The 22,144-nt window shown below is 49.5% G+C and overlaps 1 protein-coding gene across 7 annotated transcripts in view; it reads left to right on the top strand.

Moving 5' to 3' along the window:
* Positions 1–22,144, top strand: part of IFT140 (intraflagellar transport 140) — a 236,216-nt gene that overhangs the window by 119,127 nt on the left and 94,945 nt on the right. The window lies entirely within an intron of this gene.

Genomic DNA, 22,144 nt, shown 5'->3' with positions numbered 1-22,144 from the left:
GCGGGCATTCCTGGGTTACTGCGCTGTGCTCAATCCACTAGACCACAACACCTCTCTGTTTTTTAAAAAAATGCTGAGTTTAGTACTTGTGAAAATCGCTGATTTTGACACACCTCAAGAAGTCTCCTATTTGCAGCCTGAGTACTGAGTAAGCAGCTGCAGCGGTGCTGGCTCCCTCATTGTGTCTCAACTTCAACATAGAGGAACCACCTCTCTGAATCAGAGGGCAGATCTGTCTTTATGGCTTGTTCATTCATTGATCTCTTTGCTCAGATCCCCAATGACGGTACGCATTTTGTTTAGTTTTGTGCAAGAGGTATGGGCACTTTTCCATCAAGAACAGAACTCATTTTGCATAGGCCACCAAACAGCCATCAAATCAGACCTCTTGATTGCTACTGAGCTGGGTTTGAACCCGTGACCTAAATGGGTAAGACACTACATGTATGTCTATAGTGCAGCTGAGAAGTGTAATTTCCAGTTTGCATAGACATACCTGCACTAGCTCTGTCTGAGCTAATATGCTAAAAATAGCAGTGAGGCCATGGCAGCTCATGTGAGTCACCTGAATACATACCTAGGGCCTCTGATGGGTTTGTACTCAGGTGGCTAGTCTGAACCACTGCCCATGCCACCATAGCCACACTGCTATTTTTAGCACGCTAGCTCTGAATGAGCTGGCGCGTGTATGTCTATCTGAGTGGAGAATTATACCTCCCAGCTGCAGTGTAGATGTATCCTTAGTGTTTGCTGCTTGGCTAAGTGTTTATCTGCATTTGTGCTATCATTAGCTTTTATCTATATAAATGTTTATTGTTCCTGGTATTTAAAACAAACAAACAAAAAAACCACCACTCATACAGGACAGACTAAAAGTAGTGCAGTGTCAGATAGATAATGTGCTAATGAAACTTGCAATGCTGTTTAGGAGGCATTGAAAATTGTGATTTGTACAGTTGATGTTGAAATGCAGTGGATTTTATATTTGATGAGTGAGTGCAGATAAAGGAGTCTGTTTAACTCCTTGCTTCTGACAGGATTATTCAGTATAAACATGGAGTAACCAGTCCGTTGTCTAATTCAGTCTCCAGCCTGCCCTGGTTTAGTGGGTGCTTTTTACCTCCTCACTGCCCAGTCCTGTTGGCCCTGTACTTCCTTGTCTTCTGGCTAGCTTAATCCACTTGGCCTGCATGTGCACAAGGAGCAAGTAAAAAGAAAGTGAGACTGATGAAATATGACGATAAGTCTCTGTATTAATTGCATATTTCAGTCTGTATCTCAAAATGTTATTTGTGTGCTTGACTTCTAAGATGGTGATGTTTAGACTGAGAGTGTGATTCCCAGTGCAGGGAGACATACTCGTGCTAGCTGTGATGGAGCTAATGGGGTAAAAATAGAATGTGGCCGTGGCAGCGCAGCCAGCGGATGGGGCTAGCAGTCCTGAGTATATGCCTTTGGCTTTGGACAGGTACATGCTCTGGGAGGCCAGCCCCTTCTGGTGGTCGCACTGCCGTGACTAGAGTCTGTTTTTTGTGTTGCTAGATCAATTAGGCTAGTGCAAGTATGTCTCTTTGAGATGGAACTCACACCCGCAGCTTAAAGTATAGACATACCCTGACAAAGGTGGTCAGACTGTTTCAACATCCTCCCCTAAAGGTGAAACACCGTTGTGAAGCCATTGATTAAAACCCAATGTGGATCTAACTGCCCAAACAATGAAGCAGTCATTGTAAGAACATTCTCTTGAACAGGCCCTGGTGGATTCTCCCTCAGACTGGGAAAAACAGGCCTGATCTACATTTAAAAGTTAAGTCTATATAGCTACATTGGTCTGGGGTGTGAGAAAACAAACCCTGATCCACATAACTGTATGCCAAGCTAGCCTCCAGCATAGATTCAGCTATGTTGACGGACGAATGCTTCTGGTGACCTAGCTACCATCACTCAGGGAGGTGGCATTCCTACACCGATGGAAAAAACCCCTTCCATTGGTGTAGGCTGTGTGTAATACAGGATTATGCCAGCATAGCTACATAGCTATGCTGCTGTAATACTTGTAATGTAGACGTGACTACAGTCTCTTATTTTATTTCTGAATATGAGTGCCCTCACAAAGGTTTAATGTGCTTTAATTAATGCACTTAATTCCCTTTAATTACACATCTTAAATTAATTCAATTTAACTTCGCATGTTAAACCCTCAGGCCTTGTCTGCACACACAAATAGTTAAAGTGGTACAACCCCCCCCCACCCCTACCATCTCTTAGAGATGTGAATTAACTACTTCGATAGAAAAGACCCTTTCGTTGATGGAGGAAGCTTCTACGCTACAGTGGCACAGTTGCACCAATGTAGCTATGCCTCTATAGTGGCTGAAGTGTAGACATGCCCTTAGACACCTTTATACCCATTTTACTGTGTCCACACTTGGGATTGGACCAGATAACTATTTCAGTTAAAAAAAAAAAACCCAAACACACAGTTAGCCAAAAAATTCACATTGATACAAAAACTGTGTGTGGAGCAGGTCTCAGGCACCAGGAGGCTTCACATCTGAGGCCTGAAACAAAGCAGCAAACACAGGCAGGGGCGGTGAGTTATATACACTCATGGTGCCTGGGCTCCAGCAATATTCAGGGCCCGGGGGCCTGGCTCAACCAATGTTTGGGGCCGGGTCTCTCCCCTGGCCCCGCCTGCCTCCCCGCATATCCCCCGAATGTCCTCTGGCCCCTACTTGCGGCCCCCGCTCACCTCCCCGGCCCCCACCTCACGCTGACTCTGCTCTGCCGTCCCCGCATCAACTGCTGCTGCAGGGTCCTAATGCCCCCCATTCACTAATGGCAGGGCAGGCTGCCCTTACCCTGCCCTTTTACCCTAGCCCTGAGCCTCTCCAATCCCCCAAACCCCTCAGCCCCAGACAGAGCCCTCATCCCCCCGCACCCTAATCCTCTGTCCCAGCCTTGAGCCCCTCCCACACCCCAAACCCCTCATCCCCAGCCCCAGCCAGAGCCCTCATCCCCCCGCACCCTAATCCTCTGCCCCAGCCCTGAGCCCCCTCCCACACCCCAAACTTCTCATCCTCAGCCCCACAGCCCTCACCCCTGCACCCCCTCCTATCCCCAAACTCCCTCCCAGAGCCTGCATCCCCTCCCCCTTCCCACACACCCCCTCCTGACCCTAAACTCCCTCCCAGAGCCTGCACCCCCTCCCTCTGCACCCCCTCCAAGCCCAAACTCCCTCCCAGAGCGTGCACCCCTCACCCCCTCCTACACCCCCAGCCCAGAGCCTCCATCCAAATGCCATCCCAGAGCCTGCACCCCTCACCTCCTCCTGCACCCCCATCCCCTGCCCCAGCCCAGAGCCTACACCCAACACCCAAACTCCATCCCAGAGTCTGCACCCCGGACCCCCTCCCCCACCCAAATTCCCTCCCAGAGCCTGCATCCTGCAACCTAATCCCCAGCCCAGGGCCTGCACCCCAGACCTCCTCCCCCCACCCAAACTCCGTCCCAGAGCCTTAGGCAGGTGGGGGACAGAGTTTGGGGGGGTGTGGGTTCTGGGCACCACCAAAATTTCTACAAACCTGCCACCTCTGAACACAGGTACTAGACCTGCAGGGTGTTCAGTGATTGGTATAATCTGGGTGATGTACTCAGGTATGGTCTAAGAATGGAAGAACTGTGAGATTCCACCCAAAGGCAGGTAAGGCAAAAGGCTGATCACTGAGTTGAGTGCGCACTGCAAGTGAAGATGTTGTTGTAATGCAGATAGGCATACCCATGCCAGCTTTAATCTAGTTAGCCTGAATAGCAATAGTAGTAAAGACATGGTAGTATGGGCAAGCTGCCTGAGTGCTACTGGAGGCCCTGGGCACATACTTGGGTTCTGTGTCTGCACTGCAGCCTGTGCAACCATATCTTTACTCTATTGTTACCCATACTAGCTCCAATTACACCTTCATTTGCTTCATGTAGACATACCCTCAGAGAAAACAGAGGCAGACGAACAGGCAGCTAGCCTCATAACTGTGACAGACACTGAGGTTAGTCACTGCAGTTGGAGTCCTTGGTTCTTTTCCTGAACACAGCTCCCTCTGTGCTGACTTTGTTTGCAAAAAGTTAATCATCATTACCCATCTCCAAGAAGAGGAGATACCAGAGGGAAGATGAGAAGTCAGTCAAACCAAGTCTCTTCCGTTCACTGTTAGATTTTATTCCTGGCGGAACTCTGTGCCAAAAAATTCAAATTCTGCACCAAAAAATGCAAAATTCTGCATATTTTATTTGTCAAAATAATCCAATCAGTTTCACTTATTTTGGTAATTTATTAAAACTACCTTACAGAAAAAAAAAATCACAATAACTTCAGCATTTCCTAAACACATGAAAGTTAAGTTACAAATACTTGGTAACTAAGATTCTGCATTCCAGTTAGAATCCTGGATTTTCATTTAAATTACATTACTTTTATTTTGGTGTTCTGTAAAGTAGAATGTCGCTTTAAATTGCCCAGACTTTCACACAAGAAAGTCCTACAGTTTTGCTAATAATTGTCCTGCATTTTTTTTAAAATGGATAAGTAAAATAGATCCTGAGCTGTAATCTAACCCCATTGTGCCTCTCTGGCACAGGGAAAAAGCGAGAAAGCACATAGACCTTCCTAGCTGAGGATTTTGTTACTGTCATTTACAATAAGGCTTCTTTACACCACTCAGGCAAGGTAAAGACTTAGTTGACTTAATTGACTAAGAATGGGAACTTGACTAAGAATGGGAACAATTAACTAACAATGGAACAATTGGGAATGGAATGGGAACAATTAACTAACATTAGCAGCCTGCCTGTATAGTTGTTACATTTCTGCTCTGCCTCAGGGACAGAGCCCGCTTCACACAGCCCTACATCTCTAAGCTCAGGATGCAACAGTAAGTCTCTCTCATTCATTCGCAGGCAGGTGCCCAGCCCCACCCCCTTAACATCTCTCCGTGGACACGGACACACGCGCACACACACACACACGCCCAGCCTCTCTCCTCTCCCCCCTGCTGTGATCTGCTCTCTGCTGTTGGCTGCTCCAAGCAGACCAGGGGTGAAAGTAAGTCGAGTGACTTACCTGTACACTGGGGCCAGCTCTGGCCCCTGGAAGGGGCGGGGCCTAGGGCAGAAGGGGTGGGGCTGAGAGGGTCAGAGCCAGCCCCAGCCCACCCTGTAAGGTAAGTGCTCCCTCCCCTCCCACCAGGGTAGCAGTAGCAGCCCGGGGCTCCGGCAGCTATTTAAAGGGCCCAGGGCTCCCCTGCTTCTACTGCCCAGGTCCTTTAAATAGCCCCTGGAGTAGTGGCGGCGGGGCTCTGGCGGCTATTTAAAGGGCTGAGGTGGTAGAAGCAAAGGAGCCCCAGGCCCTTTAAATAGCCACTGGAGCCCCGCAGCTGCTACCCCAGGGCTCCAGCAGCGGGGCTCTGGAGGCAATGTAAAGGGCCTGGGGCTCCAGCCACTGCTGGGAGCCCCAGGCCCTCTAAATTGCCCCCTAGGGAAGCCGGGCTGCCCCAGTATGGTGCACTGACTCTTGCCAGTACACTGTACTGGGGCGTACCAGCTTACTTTTACCTCTGAAGCAGACACACCCGGGCTGCTGTGGGAGGGGCGTGTGTTCCCCACAGATTTCTTTTACTCCCCCATTTTTCTGCAGGGGAGCCAAGGAATCTGAAGAAGCCGTCAGGAAGAGGACTCTGAAGCCTCATTAGTGTCACTCACCCTCTTCGAACTAAGAGGAAGAGGCACTGGGCCCTTCGAGCCAGTCGCTCTCAGCCAAGCACGGAGGAGCTCCTCTGGTATTGCCAACTAGTGCTTGGCCCCAGAGCTAGTGGTGTCCCCCATGGCAGTTCTGGAACCCACGGGGGTTTCCGTGGGCACCTGGGACTCTCGTCCAGCGCTCTGTGTCAGGCGCATCAGACAGGTGATCGGTGACTGTCTCCTGTCCTCCCCTGGCATCGGACGCAGGGTCGGAGCGCAGTGCCCAGGAGCCTTCTACCGGGGTGGAGACTAAGGAAGAGGTGGAAGTGGCGCCCACTCTTCCCCCGGCCCCTGCCTCATCATCATCATCGTTTGATGAGGCAGTGGCAGAACCATCCCAGTCAGTGCTTCAGGATGATGCTAAGGCACATCAGGAGCTGCTAAAGAGGGTGGCAGCAAGCCTGGTCTTACAGGTGGAGGAGTTAGCAGAACCCTCCAATGGCCTGTTCGACATCCTGGCCATGGTAGCCCCATCCAAGGGGTCCCTGCTACGGGATCAGAATATTTGTACATTCACACTGCCCCAAACTCCCTCATGGTATCTGTGGTCAACGAGAGAGATAGACAGGGGCAACCCAGCCTGACTCCCAGAAATAAAGACGGCAAGAGGCTTGACTTGTTGGGAGGAAGGTTTATTCATGTGCCAGCTTCCAGCTCAGAGTGGCTAAACACCAGGCCCTCCTTGGCAGATATGATTTTAATGTTGGGCAGTCTATTGCCAAATTCGTGGATGCACTGCCCGAGGACTCCAGGACAGAGTTCCTGGCTATCTTCAAGGAGGAAAAAATAGTGGCGAGAGCCTCCCTCTAGCATTCGTGGGTTTGTTGGGTGGTGAGGAGGTTTTCTTTAGCCACAGCTGCTCTAGCGTTTGTGGGTTTGTTGGGTGGTGAGGGGGTTTTCTTTAGCCACAGCTGCTCTAGCGTTTGTGGGTTTGTTGGGTGGTGAGGAGGTTTTCTTTAGCCACAGTTCGTGGGTTTGTTGGGTGGTGAGGAGGTTTTCTTTAGCCACAGCTGTGGCTAAAGAAAACCTCCTCACCACCCAACAAACCCACGAACTGCGGCTAAAGAAAACCTCCTCCCCACCCAACAAACCCACGAACGCTAGAGGGAGGCTCTCGCCACTATTTTTTCCTCCTTGAAGATAGCCAGGAACTCTGTCCTGGAGCCTCAAGTCTCCCCCTGAGTCTCAGCATGTACTGTAGGACATTCTGAGTTCTTGGAGTTTGTCCTTCCCACATCTCCCAGACTAGGTCAAGGATTCCCCGAGGCCGTCTCCCATATAGGAGCTTGAATGAGGATTGTGGGACTTCCTAAATGGCAAACAGGAGGGGTGGGGGAGCAGCTAATCCCAATGGTGGAGGGCATCTGGGATAAACCTTTTCAGCATCTGCTTCAGGGTTCTGTTGATGCGTTCAACCAGGCCATCTGTTTCCAGGTGATAAATGGAGGTACAGAGGCTCTTTATTCTCAAAAGCTCACAGACCTGTTTCATCAAGCGGAATGTGAAATTGGTGCTTTGGTCAGTCAGAATTTCCTTGGGAACTCCTACTTGAGCAAAGACTTTCAAAAGTTCCATGGCAATAGTCTTTGCATTTGTCAGGGTTCCCTCCCCACTCTGAACTCTGGGGTACAGATGTGGGGACCCGCATGAAAGACCCCCTAAGCTTATATTCTACCAGTTTACGTTAAAAACTTCTCCAAGGCACAAATTCCTTTCCTTGTCCTTGGATGGTATTGCTGCCACCACCAAGTGATTTAAACAAAAATTCAGGGACGTATCACTTGGAATCCCTATTCCCCCAAAATATCCCCCCAAGCCCCTTCACCCCCTTTTCTGGGGAGGCTTGAGAATAATATACCAACTAATTGCCTTTAATGTAAGTATAGACCAGACCCTTTATCTTTAGGACACTAAAATCAATCAGGTTCTTAAAAGAAGAACTTTATTATAAAGAAAAAAGTAAAAGAATCACACCTGCAAAATAAGGATGGAAGGTAACTTTACAAGGTAATAAAAAGATTTAAAACACAGAGGACTCCCCTCTGGACTCAGCTTCACAGTTACAAAAACAGGAATAAAACTACCTCTTAGCATAGGGAAAATTCACAAGCTAAAACAAAAAATAATCTAATGCATTTCCTTGCCTTACTTACAATGTTTGTAACCTTAGATGGATTATTTCAGGTATGTTTTCAGGAGATGTTGTATCTGCCTGCTCTCTCTCCCCGTCTGGAGAGGGAACAAACAAAGAGAGCACAAACAAAACCTCCCCTACATCTGCCCAGATCTGAAAGTATCTTCTTTCCTTATTGGTCCTTTTGGTCAGTTGCCAACCAGATTATTTGAGCTTCTTAACCCCTTACAGGTAAAGATTCAGTACAACTGCCCAGGAGAGATTTTATGCTACCCTTATCTGTATGTTTATGACAGCATTGGTGTTACAGAGTGGGATTGCCTCCAGATAATGAGTCGCATAATCAACTATCACCAATAGGTGTTTGTATCCAGTGGCACTCTTTTCCAGGGGGCCGACAAGGTCTATCCCAGTTCGTTCGAAGGGGACACTGATGACAGGGAGAGGGATGAGGAGGGCTTTCATCCACCTTTTGGCCTGACTTGCTGGCATTCCGGGCAGGAGTCACAGAAGTTTAACTTCTTGATGTACGCCAGGCCAGGAGAAGCGGTCTAAGATCGTGCTAGAGTTTTCTCCTGTCCAAGGTGGCCTGTGGAGGGGATGGCATGGGCCAATCGCATGACTTCTCGCCAGTGTGGCCGAGGGACAAGGAGTTGTGAATGGATTTCCTCTGTCCAGTGGTCCTTTTTCCAGCCGATATAATCGTTCCTTTTGGAGCTCAAAGTGGGGGTACTGCGCATCCCAGTGGGGATCTACGACCTCACCATTAATCACTGGGAGTTGTTCATAAACATGGGTCAAAGTCTCACCCTCCCTCTGGTCCTTCACAAAATCCGTCTCTCGGGTCAGTAACTCCCTTTCCAGGAGTGGAGTTGGTAACGTCTCCCGATTGGGTGGATCTTCCGGCAGCACTCCCTCTTGGTGGGAAACCCCCTCCTTGGGGTCCTGCTCCTCATCTACTCCCGCCAGGGTCACGGACTGGGGTTCCCTGCCTGCCCTGGTTCCTTCAGATGCTTCATCCGGGCTCCCGGGAACAGGTCTACATCCCCTCAATGGGTCTGAAAAGTGTTCCCAGTACTGACCCAAGATAACAGGGTAGGCTAGGGTTGGGGCTAGCCCTATTACGAGGGGCCTCGTGTTGTCCCCTATGATGACCTCTACCCGGGCAATGGGATAGGGTTTAATATCCCTGTGAATGCACTGCAGGAAGATGGTCTCTCTGGGGGCTTCAGGGTTGGGGACCAGGTTGTCCCGGACCAGGGTTTGCCCACACCCAAAGTCTACTAAACCTATTACCTCAGTTCCATTTATTTGTACAGGAACTGTTAATTTTGCTGGGGTGCACTTCCAGGCATGGCTTTCTACCATCCATACTTGCCCATAGCTGTACTCCATATAGGGGCATTCCTGATAATGGTGGGCCGGATGCCCACAGGAGAAACAGGCTCCCATGGTTAGCCCCGAGACTGCTGGTTGGGACCCAGGCCTCGGGAAATGTCTTCCCCCAGGTGCTTGGCCCCCTCGTTCTTCCTGGCTTCTGGGCAGAGCAATTGCTTGAGGACCCCAGATTTTATGTTCGGGCTGGGGTTGGAGGGCCTGGGGCTTCTCTTGGGCTCCTAGCCCTGGGCTAAAGGGCTGGCTGGACCGCTGATAAGTGGGGGCCTTGGGCAGAACCCTGTCTAGTTTCTGTCTCCCCTGGCTGGCTTCCCCCTTCTGTCAAGGGGCCCCTCTGGTGTCAAGCCATGGCTCAGAAGTGGGGGTTAGAGCCGTCTCAGCTGCCAGATAGTTTTCCATCAATCTCACAGCATTGGTAAGTGACTCTTTTTGATGTCTGTGTACCCAGTCCCTACCCCCTTTCGGGAGGATTTGGGCAAACTGCTCCACCAGGATGAGTTCAGCCACCTCTACTCTGGTCCGCCCTTCGGGCTTTAGCCATCTCCAACATAGGTCTCGCAGTTTCTGGTTGACAATCCGGGGTCAGGCCCCTGGAGGGTTCCTTTCCTCCCAGAACCTCTGGCAGAAGGTCTCCTCAGTAATGTCGAGGTAGTCCAAGATGGCCGCTCTGACCTGAGGTCAGTCTTGGGCGCTCTCTACATCCAGTCCCCGGTATGTGGCCTGCACTGGTCCCATTAAGTAAGGTGCCAGCAGGATGGCCCACTGGTCAGGGGATCATTGGGCAGCCATAGCCACCTGCTCAAATGTTGTCAGAAAAGCCTTGGGGTCATCCTCAGGGCCCATCTTTGTGAGCTTCACAGGTACTAGTGGGGCTCATGGGCTTGGGCCCAGGCCCCCTGATGGGGAAGCTCCGGGGGACCCCTGGGACTGCATCAATGCCAGAACTTGTTGAACTAACCTTTGCTGTTGTTGGGCCCTTAAGTCCCAAACCAGTTGCTGCTGTTGAGCGGCCATTTGCTGCAGGAGTTGCTGCTGCTGTGCCACCTGCTGCTGCTGGTTCTCAGTCGTCAATTTCAACAATCGTTCCAACTCCATCATTGCTGGCTGACGAGGCCATGTTGTTCTAAACCAGGCTGTTTGGCCACCTAGGTCAGTCAATCTCCCCTTCTCTCAGGGGTGGGATTGAATGCCAGCGTTCTCCACCAGTTGTAATGGTCTCCTCTCAGGGTCTGGTTGGGAATTGTGGCCTAGTGGTCATGGCCACAACTCCGGACTGCCAAGGGGGTTGTGGGGAGGGGAGTGTAATGATGCTGTCTTTGGTGGGACATAACTGAGAGTATCAATTCAGGTCAAATTGCTTAGAGCAGGTTAGTTACAGCCCAAAGACGGAGTTCGTTTACTATTAAGGCACACCAAACCAGCCAAACAGAGGGGACTTTGGTTTTACCCCACTGGCTAACCATAAGTCACACAAGCAATTCCCTTAAACACTCCAGTTTCCCAGTATCACCACCAGCAGCCACTTCTTATGGGTTATGAAAACCAATACCCCAGTAAGAGGAAAAAAAGGTTCTCCCAATCCCAAAGGACCAAGCCCCAGACCCAGGTCAATATACAAATCAGATCTTACCTACATATCACGCTGTTACCAGTCCTTTAGAATCTAAAATCTAAAGGTTTATTCATAAAAAGAAAGAAATATAGATGAGAGCGAAAATTGGTTAAATGGAATCAATTACATACAGTAATGGCAAAGTTCTTGGTTCAGGCTTGCAGCAGTGATAGAATAAACTGCAGGTTCAAATCAAGTCTCTGGAGTACATCCACAGCTTGGATGGGTCATTCAGTCCTTTGTTCAGAGCTTCAGTGTAGCAAAGTCCCTCCAGAGGTAAGAAGCAGGATTGAAGACAAAATGGAGGGGTTTCCAGGGCCTTTTATATTCTCTCTCTTGTGGGCGGAAACCCCTTTATTCTCCTATGCAAAATCACAGCAACAAGATGGAGTTTGTAGCCACATGGGCAAGTCACATGTCCATGCATGACTCAGTTTGCTCACTTGCTACCTTGAATGTCCCAGGAAGACTTCTCATTTGTGGATTGGAGTCTCCCAAGGTCCATTGTCAGTTAAGTGTTTCTTGATTGATTGGGCACTTAATCTGCAAATTCCTTTCTCAAGAAGCTAACCAAATGCTTCACTAATGCTACTTAGAATCAAACACATTGAGATACAATTACATAGCCAATATTCATAATTTCAGCTACAAAAATTATACATGCATACAGATAGCATAATCATAACCAGAAAATCCTAACCTTTTTATAGACACCTCACGCGATAACCTTTGTACAATATTTGCTGCAAATATATAACAGTCATTGCAACAATGATCTATATGGTCACAGTTTATGTCAATAATGTCACAGGGAGCCTGGGCGCTCCCACTCCACCGGGCTCCAACCCAGGGCCCTTTTAGCTACCAGTAACCTGGCAACCAAGACTACTTAAGGTTGTCCTCCCTGGGCTCTTCCTCTCATCTCTCCCTCTGGGGTCACTTCAGTTGAAGGCCTTCACCTGATGGGAAAATCCAAAACCCAAGGAAGCCAGAGGGAATCGACACTGTCCAGGGCCACAGGATACTTCCCTCTCAGCTTGTCTCTGTGGAGGGTCCTACCTTTCCTCCTGGAGGGCCCCTTTGGGCAGCTGCATCAAAGCCTTTAGGTTTCGCTCTGCTCTGCTGGATCAGTGTGCTCCAGGTCTGCTTACCTTCAGCGCTGCTCACCAATTGAGCTAATTCGCTGCCCTTTAATTCCTCTAGCAGATGGAGCATTTGCTGCAGGTGTGGTGGGGCGGGGCTGGCTGAGCCCAAAATGAGCCCTTAAGCCCTTGTTGCTCAGTGTGGGGTTTGTACACCCCATCACAGAGCCCTATCATAAGAAGGGCAAGGACTACAAGCTCTGCCAGGGCCACTAGTCGGGCTCAGCCTCGCAGTCGGGTTTGTCCCGTTTCCCTCGAGGGAACAAGTTTTGTTCAATATCTTCATAAATGATCTGGAGGATGGTGTGGATTGCACTCTCAGCAAATTTGCGGATGATACTAAACTGGGAGGAGTGGTAGATACGCTGGAGGGGAGGGATAGGATACAGAAGGACCTAGACAAATTGGAGGATTGGGCCAAAAGAAATCTGATGAGGTTCAATAAGGATAAGTGCAGGGTCCTGCACTTAGGATGGAAGAATCCAATGCACCGCTACAGACTAGGGACCGAATGGCTAGGCAGCAGTTCTGCGGAAAAGGACCTAGGGGTGACAGTGGACGAGAAGCTGGATATGAGTCAACAGTGTGCCCTTGTTGCCAAGAAGGCCAATGGCATTTTGGGATGTATAAGTAGGGGCATAGCGAGCAGATCGAGGGACGTGATCGTTCCCCTCTATTCGACACTGGTGAGGCCTCATCTGGAGTACTGTGTCCAGTTTTGGGCCCCACACTACAAGAAGGATGTGGATAAATTGGAGAGAGTCCAGCGAAGGGCAACAAAAATGATTAGGGGTCTAGAGCACATGACTTATGAAGAGAGGCTGAGGGAGCTGGGATTGTTTAGTCTGCAGAAGAGAAGAATGAGGGGGGATTTGATAGCTGCTTTCAACTACCTGAAAGGGGGTTCCAAAGAGGATGGCTCTAGACTGTTCTCAATGGTAGCAGATGACAGAACGAGGAGTAATGGTCTCAAGTTGCAATGGGGGAGGTTTAGATTGGATATTAGGAAAAACTTTTTCACTAAGAGGGTGGTGAAACACTGGAATGCGTTACCTAGGGAGGTGGTAGAATCTCCTTCCTTAGAAGTTTTTAAGGTCAGGCTTGACAAAGCCCTGGCTGGGATGATTTAACTGGGAATTGGTCCTGCTTCAAGCAGGGGGTTGGACTAGATGACCTTCTGGGGTCCCTTCCAACCCTGATATTCTATGATTCTAAGTGGGCATTTTGAGGATGTGCCCAAGGGTAACATCCCAGTCTGCAAACTGGATCCTTCCCCTCTTTGTTTTGCCAACCACCTTTCTTTTTTCCTTCCTGCTTAGGCCGCAATAACTACGGACCAGTGGGTCCTCAGCAGTGTGGCAGTGGGGTACACCCTGCATTTATTTCTACCCTTCCTTCCCAGCCCCCTTCCCCATCCCTCTTGAGGGACCCTTCTCACAAGAAGCTGCTCGAACAGGAGGTACAGGCCTTTCTACAAGTTGGGGCTGTGGAGGAAGTCCCTGCTCATCGAAGGGGAAAAGGTTCTATTCCTGGTATTTTCTCATTCCAAAGGTCAAAGGCGGTGTCCTCCCCATTCTGGACCTGTGGGACCTCAACAAATATCTCAGGAAGTTGAAGGTTCACACGGTCTCCCTAGCCTCCATTATCCCTTCCCTGGATCTGGGAGACTGGTATGCCACCCTCGATTTGAAGGATGCCTGTTTTCATATATCAATATTCCAAGGGCACAGACATTTTCTGTGTTTCCAGGTGGGGACTACTCACTACCAGTTTGTGGTGCTCTCCTTTGGCCTTGCAACAGCACCAAGGGTGTTCACCAAATGCATGTCAGTGGTGGCTGCTTACCCTAGATGTTGGAGTATCCAGGTCTATGCGTACCTCAACAACTGGCTTGTCAAGGGCCACTCCAGGTCCCAAGTCCTTTGCAGTGTCAAAGTGCTGCAGGACTCATGCCGAGCTCTGGGCCTGTTGATAAATGAGCAAAAGTCAGCATTAGTCTTGGTCCAGAGGACAGAGTTCATCAGCGTGGTGCTAGACTCTACCAAAGACAAGGTGTTTCTACTGTAGGACAGGTTAGACTCAATGTCAATGCTAATTGCCGACCTCTTCGTGCACCTGATCTCCACAGCCAGAGTCTGTCTCAGGCTTCTAGGCCATGTGGCAGTGTGCACCTATGTGGTCTGCAAGGCCCAAATGTGGCCTCTCCTGCTGTGGCTGGCAATGGCCTACTCTCCGTCCAGAAATCACCTGGACAAGGTTGTTGCGATCCCGTGCAGCGTACTCGCCTCCCTAAAGTGGTGGTCCAACCCAGGGAGAGTGATGGCAGAGGTGCTGTTTGCGAATCCTCAGCCCATGATCTTGCTGATATCGGATGCTCCAGACCTTGGATGGGGGGCACATCTTGGGACAATGTGGGAACTTGGTCCCAGAGGAGTGTGCGCTGCACATAAATGTCAAAGAGCTCAGTGCCATCTGCCTAACTTGCGGGGTCTTCCTCCTCCAGTTGCTGGGTCAAGTGGTGCGAGTCCTGACAGACAACATGGCTTCCATGTTCTATGTGAACAGGCAAGGGGGAGAGCGCTCATCGGCTCTTTGTCAGGAAGCCATCCGTCTGTGGGATTTCTATATCCAGCAAGGAATCCACATGGAGGCAGCACATCTCCCTGGCGTTCACAGCACACTGGTTGACCGCCTCAGCAGGTCTTTTTGCTCTCACCATGAGTGGGAGCTCCATCCCGAGGTCACCAGGATGCTCTTCCGCAGGTGGGGAACTCCCTGAGTGGACCTGTTCGCCACTAAACAGAACAGAAAATGTCGGCGTTTCTGCTCCCTGCAGGGTTTAGGCAAGGGCACCCTTTCAGACACGTTTCTCCTGTCATGGGCGAGGGATCTGCTGTATGCTTTCCCGCCAATCTCTTTTATCAGCAGAGCCTTGTCATACATCAAGAGGGACAAGGCTTGTGTCATCACAGTCACCCCAGCGTGGCTTCGCCAACACTCAGGCTCAACGATTGTCGGACTCAACGGGTAGTGATCAATGGCTCCATGTCTAGTTGGCAGCCGGTGTCAAGTGGAGTGCCCCAGGGGTCAGTCCTGGGGCCGGTTTTGTTCAATATCTTCATAAATGATCTGGAGGATGGTGTGGATTGCACTCTCAGCAAATTTGCGGATGATACTAAACTGGGGACCTCAGGAGGTCATCTAGTCCAACCCCCTGCTCAAAGCAGGACCAATTCCCAACTAAATCATCCCAGCCAGGGCTTTGTCAAGCCTGACCTTAAAAACTTCTAAGGAAGGAGATTCCACCACCTCCCTAGGTAACGCATTCCAGTGTTTCACCACCCTCCTAGTGAAAAAGTTTTTCCTAATATCCAACCTAAACCTCCCCCACTGCAACTTGAGACCATTACTCCTCCTTCTGTCATCAGCTACCACTGAGAACAATCTAGATCCATCCTCTTTGGAACCCCCTTTCAGGTAATTGAAAGCAGCTATCAAATCCCCCCTCATTCTTCTCTTCTGCAGACTAAACAATCCCAGTTCCCTCAGCCTCTCCTCATAAGTCATGTGTTCCAGTCCCCTATTCATTTTTGTTGCCCTCCGCTGGACTCTTTCCAATTTTTCCACATCCTTCTTGTAGTGTGGGGCCCAAAACTGGACACAGTACTCCAGATGAGGCCTCACCAATGTCGAATAGAGGGGAACGATCATGTCCCTTGATCTGCTGGCAATGCCCCTACATATACATCCCAAAATGCCATTGGCCTTCTTGGCAACAAGGGCACACTGTTGACTCAGTATCTGCCCAACCCAGTCGTCTCTCCAATCCATCCTGGATTATCTGCTTCAGTTGAAGAATCAGGGATTCGCTTTCTCCTCCATCAAGGTCCACTTGGCAGCCATATCGGCGTTCCACCCACATGTTCAAAATCAGTTCGTGTTTTCACATGACATGACATGGCAGTCAGGTTCCTGAAAGGCCTGGAAAGGCTCTTCCCGCTGATCAGGGACCCAGTTCCCCAATGGGATCTCAACCTGGTCTTCTTGAGGCTCACCAGCCTGCCCTTTGAGCCTTTGGCCTCATGCTTCCTCTCTCATCTCTCATGGAAGGTGGCTTTCCTGGTGGCCATTACCTCACCAAGGAGGGTCTCCGAACTGAGGGCTGTCACGTTGGAGCCGCCATATACTGTTTTTTACAAAGACAAGGTCCAACTGCAGCCCCATCTGGCTTTTCTGCCCAAGGCAGTGTCCTCCTTCCATGTCAACCAGGACGTCTTCCTCCTGGTGTTCTGTCCTAAACCACACTCCTCCAGCGAGAAGAGGCAGCTACATGCTTTGGATGTTCTGCGTGCACTGGCTTTCTATTTGTAACGCACCAGACCTTTCTGCAGATTGGCTCAGCTCTTCATAGCAACAGCAGAAAGAATAAAGGGCCTTCCTGTGTCCTCTCAGAGGATCTCAAAATGGATCACCTCTTGCATCCATACCTGCTATGAGCTGACTCAGGCCCAGCCACTGTCGATTTGTGAAAGGCCACTTGACCAGAGCGTAAGTCTCCCCGGTGACCTTCCTAGCCCATGTCCCTATCCAGGACATTTGCAGGGCTGCGACATGGTCTTTGAGGCACACGTTTAACATGCATTACGCCATCACCCAACAGGCCAGAGACAACGCTGGGTTCGGCAGGCCTGTGTTGCAGTCTACATGTCCATGAATTCCTACCTGCCTCCAGTGGTACTGCGTGGGAGTCAACTAGAATGGAATGGACATGAGCAAGCACTAGAAGAAGAAAAGACAGTTACCTTTTTTCGTAACTGGTGTTCTTTGAGATGTGTTGCTCATGTCCATTCCATGACCCTCCCTATTTCCCTACTGTCAGAGTTTACGGCAAGAAGGAACTGAGGGTGTGGGGAAGCCGGCGGTGCCCCTTATACAGCGACATATGCACGCCACTTCAGAGGGTGCCAGAGCCGGTCCGCTACGGATACCACTCAGGAGAAGGCTTCCAGCACCGGTACATGTGTCAAGCACACACACCTAGAATGGAATGGACATGAGCAACACATCTCGAAGAACACCAGTTACGAAAAGAGCTAACTGTCTTTTTCTTCTTACTGCCTTTGATGGCTGTTGGAACTCCCTCCTTTGCCGTGGCAAAACTCTTATAGTGGTTCTTATACAGTTTAGTTAATTCGAATAGTTTTTAGTGAGTTTTAGTGTGATACAATTAAGACATCTCTCTGTGACGGAGAGGTGCCTCCCACCTTGGTTTCTGGGGTTTAAGCCTTGTTCTTCCTGTGACAAAGCTGTGCCCACCGGCGACCCTCACTTGAGCTGTCTCAAGTGTTTAGAAGAGGCTCACAGGAAGGATCGCTGCCAGATCTGTCGGGAGTTTTAACTGTGCACCCAAAAAGACCGGACAGTGAGACTAAAGAAACTCCTCATGGAGGTAGCACTGAGACCCGCCTTGGAGCCAAGATCTGACTTGGTGCCAAGTACATCGTCATTGGTCTGCAGTGCGCCTCCCACTGGTAGAGGCTCTCAGCACTGTTCCTCCTCACCAGTGCCCAAGAAGAAACATCATAGGCACCATGAAAAGAGCCGCTGTCTGGCACCAGGAGGAGATAGGTGAAGAGAGCAGGATAGAGCAAGACCCATGCTAGGCCACTCTCCCTCTCTGGCACCGTGGCAAACAGTACCACTGACAGCTATGCTGGCACTGCAGACCCCATAAAGGGAAGCGCAACCTCCTATCTGGCAACGTACTGACCATTTTGCAGTACCGTCTACCCCAGAAGCATACGCATCAGCCGGAGACTGGCTCTGCTGATACTGGGATCACCTAGTGGACAAGACACTGCCAACGCTGGTTGGTGGAACAGAGGCCTCCACCAGCTCCAGGCCAGTGCCAATACCACTCTCCAGGGTCCTCTGATTGCTTCACCCAGAACATAGACACGGCACCATTCCCTGGTGCTGGGAGGGTCAGTGCTGCCTTGGTCACTCGATCTTCGTCCTCCTCCTCGGGGTCAGACTCGGTGTCCTGCTTTTTGCACCACTGAGACAGGCAAGATTGCATATGCCACTCCCTGCAACCTTCGCTGACCTTGGGAGTTCCAGGCGTGATGATGCCCCAGAACACTTGGCCCATGCAGTGGCCCTTCTGCAGCCCATGGGGGTTTCCCCCGGTCAAGACACCAGCTCATGGTGTTCCTACTCAGTGACCTCGGAGAGTAGGACGCCACCAATACTGCACCGAGAAACCCTGGATCTGAACACTGGTGCCAGTGAGGGGGCTGGCCACGCTCCGGAGCCCGACACTGAACAGGGTGCGCAACCTGGTGTGCAACCAGGTACCGAAGCCGGTATCAGTCAGTGGGAGCAGGTTCCCTGAGGAGAGGATGCATTGGAAGCCTTGACAACTTTGCACACCTCTTCTTCCTCTTTGCCAGATGAGGAGCTGATGACAAAGGGGCACACCAGGATTTATTAAAGTGGGTGGTGTGCAACCTGGGCTTGCAGGCTGAAGTCATCAAGTAGCCAACCCATGGCTTCTTGAACATCTTGGCGGCAACAGCTCCTGCAAAGGTTGCTCTCCTCCCGCATGAGGCAATTATGGAGCCTGTTAAGGCTTTTTCACAGAACCCAGCCTCCCTCCCGCCCACAGCCAAAAGAACGGAGTGGAAGTACTTTGTACATGCTAAAGGCTGTGAATTTTTATTTTCACACCCTCCCCCTGGATCACTCATGGTGGTGGCTGCCAATGAGAAGGACCGCCAATGCCAGGTGGGGTCAATACCAAAAGCAAAAGAACTTAAAAAGCTGGGCCTGCTTGGGAGGAAAGCCTACTCAGCAGGCAGGCTTCAACTTTGCATAGCGAATGAGCAAGCATTGCTGGGTTGCTATGATTTTAACATGTGGGCAGCAATGAACAGATTTAAAGATAGGCCTCCCCAGAATAGCCAGCAGGCGTTCTTGACCCTCATGTAGGAGGTGGCCAGAGCCTCTCTGCAGGCAGCCCTGGATGGTGCAGATTCTGTGGCCAGATCAATGGCCACAGCCATCACCATGCGCAGAAGCTACTGGTTGCAGGCATCAGGGTTCCTGCAGGAAGTTCAACAGGCATTATGGGACCTGCCATTTGAGGGACCTGTGATGGGTTGGGTCACAGTAACTCCCTCAAGACAGTCACTAGATGTCCTGGGATACCACTGAGAGCAAACCCCCCTGCCAGAGAAGGCTTCCCTCCACTCCCGACTTGCTGAGCTGGACAGAACAAGGGTCACGCCCCCCTGCAGTTCACAGAATTTAGATTCACTTAGTCCAGGGGCTGCTCAGTTAACAGGGACTTTCCCAGCTCCCAGTATTCAGTCATTCTGGGAGCCTAAACCCCAAATGAATCCGTTTTACTCTGTATAAAGCTTTTACAGGATAAACTCATAAATTGTCCACCCTCTATAACACTGATAGAGAGATATGCACAGCTGTTTGTTCCCACAGGTATTAATTACTTACTCTGGGTTAATTAATAAACAAAAGTGATTTTATTAAGTATAAAAAGTTGGATTTAAGTGGTTTGAAGTAATAACAGACAGAACTAAGTAAGTTACCAAGCAAAATCAAACAAAACATGCAAGTCTAAGCTTAATACATTAGGAAACTGAATACAGGTAAATCTCACCCTTAGAGATGTCCCAATAAGCTTCTGTCAAAGACTAGACTCCTTCCTAGTCTGGGCCCAATCCTTTTCAGACCAACGTTGTTGCTTATGACCTGGGTTCAGCAATCACTCACACCCCCGTAGTTACAGACCTTTGTTCCAGTTTCTTTCAGGCATCTCTTTGGGGTGGAGAGGCTATCTATTGAGCCAGCTGAAGACAAAATGGAGGGGCTTCCAGGGCCTTTTATATTCTCTCTCTTGTGGGTGGAAACCCCTTTGTTCTTCTGTGCAAAATCACAGCAACAAGATGGAGTTTGTAGCCACCTAGGCAAGTCACATGTCCATGAATGATTCAGCTTTTTGCAGGCCGATGCCATTTTTTACATGTTAGTTTGAACATTCCCAGGAAAGCTCAGATGTGGATTGGCATCTCCCAAACTCCATTGTCAATTAAGTGTTTCTTGATTGGGCACTTACTCAGAAAAGACCCTGTCATAAATATAAAGGGAAGGGTAACCACCTTTCTGTATACAGTGCTATAAAATCCCTCCTGGCCAGAGGCAAAGTCCTTTTACCTGTAAAGGGTTAAGAAGCTCGGGTAACCTGGCTGGCACCTGACCCAAAATGACCAATCAGGGGGACAAGATACGTTCAAATCTGGAGGGAGGGGGAAAGGCTTTTGTCCGTCTGAGTGATACCTTTGCCGGGAACAGATCTAGGATGCAAGCCCTCCAACTCCTGTAAAGTTAGTAAGTAATCTGGCTAGAAAATGGGTTAGGTTTTCCTTGTTTTGGCTTGTGAAATTTGCTGTGCTGGAGGAAATGTGTATTCCTGTTTTTGTGTCTTTTTGTAGCTTAAGGTTTTGCCTAGAGGGATTCTCTATGTTTTGAATCTGACTGCCTGTAAGATTATCTTCCATTCTGATCTTACAGAGTTGTTCTCTTATCTTTTTTTGTTCTTCTAATAAAGTTCTGTTTTTTAAAAATCTGATTGGGTTTTTTGGGTGTTAAAAATCCAAGGCTGGTCTGTGCTCATCTTGTTTATTCTCAAGCCTCCCCAGGAAAGGGGGTGTAAGGACTTGGGGGGATATTTGGGGGAAATAGGAACTCCAAGTGGACCTCTCTCTTTTCTTTGTCTAAATCACTTGGTGGTGGCAGCATACTGTTCAAAGACAAGGCAAAGTTTGTGCCTTGGGAATGTTTTTAACCTAAGCTGGTAAAAATAAGCTTAGGGGGTCTTTCATGTGGGTCCCCACATCTGTACCCTAGAGTTCAGAGTGGGGAAGGAACCCTGACAGGCCTTTTTCAAGAAGCTGACCAAATACTTCACTGATGCTAGTTAGAATCAAACACATTGGATACAAGTACATAGCCAATATTCATAACTTCAAATACAAAAATGATACACACATACAGGCAGCATAATCCTAACCAGCAAATTACAACCTTTCCATAGACACCTTACTTGACCTCCCTTGTACAAGATTTGGTGCAACTATAGGACCTTGGTTGCAACAATGATCTGTACGGTCACAGTTCATGTCAATAACATCACAGGACCCTTGATCTTATCAGAGCAAACAGATGCCAGGCTATATGGCCTAAAAGACTCGAAGGTGACATTAAAGTCCCTGGGGCTGCATACTCTGGCACAGCCCAAAAGATTGTATAGGTCAAAACAATATCGGCATTATTATCCTCAGCCACCCTGGCATGACCAGAGGAGGAGAAGAAACAATGGGGTTTGGATGTAGTAGGTCACCTCCACCCTCCTCCTCCACGGGGCCTTCCCAGTTGGCTCTGAAGCACTTGTTTTGATGAGATGCTCAAGGGTGACCTATCAATCCCTTTAATCAAGGATCCAGTCACCCTATCTTTTCCATCCACATTTCCCATTTCTTCAAAGCCTGGGAACAGGTTACTTCAGACTGCTGGGTCTTAAACACACTGGAATTCGGATATTCCCTCCAGTTTACTTCTACCCCACCTTTCTACCCTTCTCCTGAGCTTCAGTTAGAGCAAGAAGTTCAATCCCTTCTCCAGATGGGAGCTGTGGAAGATGTTCTACTATTGCTAAGAGGGAAAGGGTTCTGTTCCCACTATTTCCTGATCCCCAAAGCCAAGTAAGCTCTCAGACCAATCCTCTACTTGGATGGCTCAACTCCTATCTCAAAAAGTTTAAGTTCCTCTTGATCTCCTTGGCTTCCATCGTCCTGTCACTGGATCAAGGGGATTGGTATGCTGCCCTCGACTTCAAGAATGCATACTTTCATATACTGATTTTTTTCCAAGGCCACAGAAGGTTTCTGAGGTTTGTGGTGAACCAAGGGCATTACCAGTTTGCAGCCCTGCCATTCGATCTGTCAGCCACCTGGTAAGACTTCACCAAGTGTATGACAGTGGTAGCAGCGT

The sequence above is a fragment of the Natator depressus genome, chromosome 10 (genome assembly GCF_965152275.1).
Source record: "Natator depressus isolate rNatDep1 chromosome 10, rNatDep2.hap1, whole genome shotgun sequence".
In the NCBI taxonomy this organism is placed as follows: Eukaryota; Metazoa; Chordata; order Testudines; family Cheloniidae; genus Natator; species Natator depressus.
The sequence above is the reverse complement of the archived record's forward strand: the minus strand, read 5'-3'. Positions and strand labels throughout refer to the sequence as shown.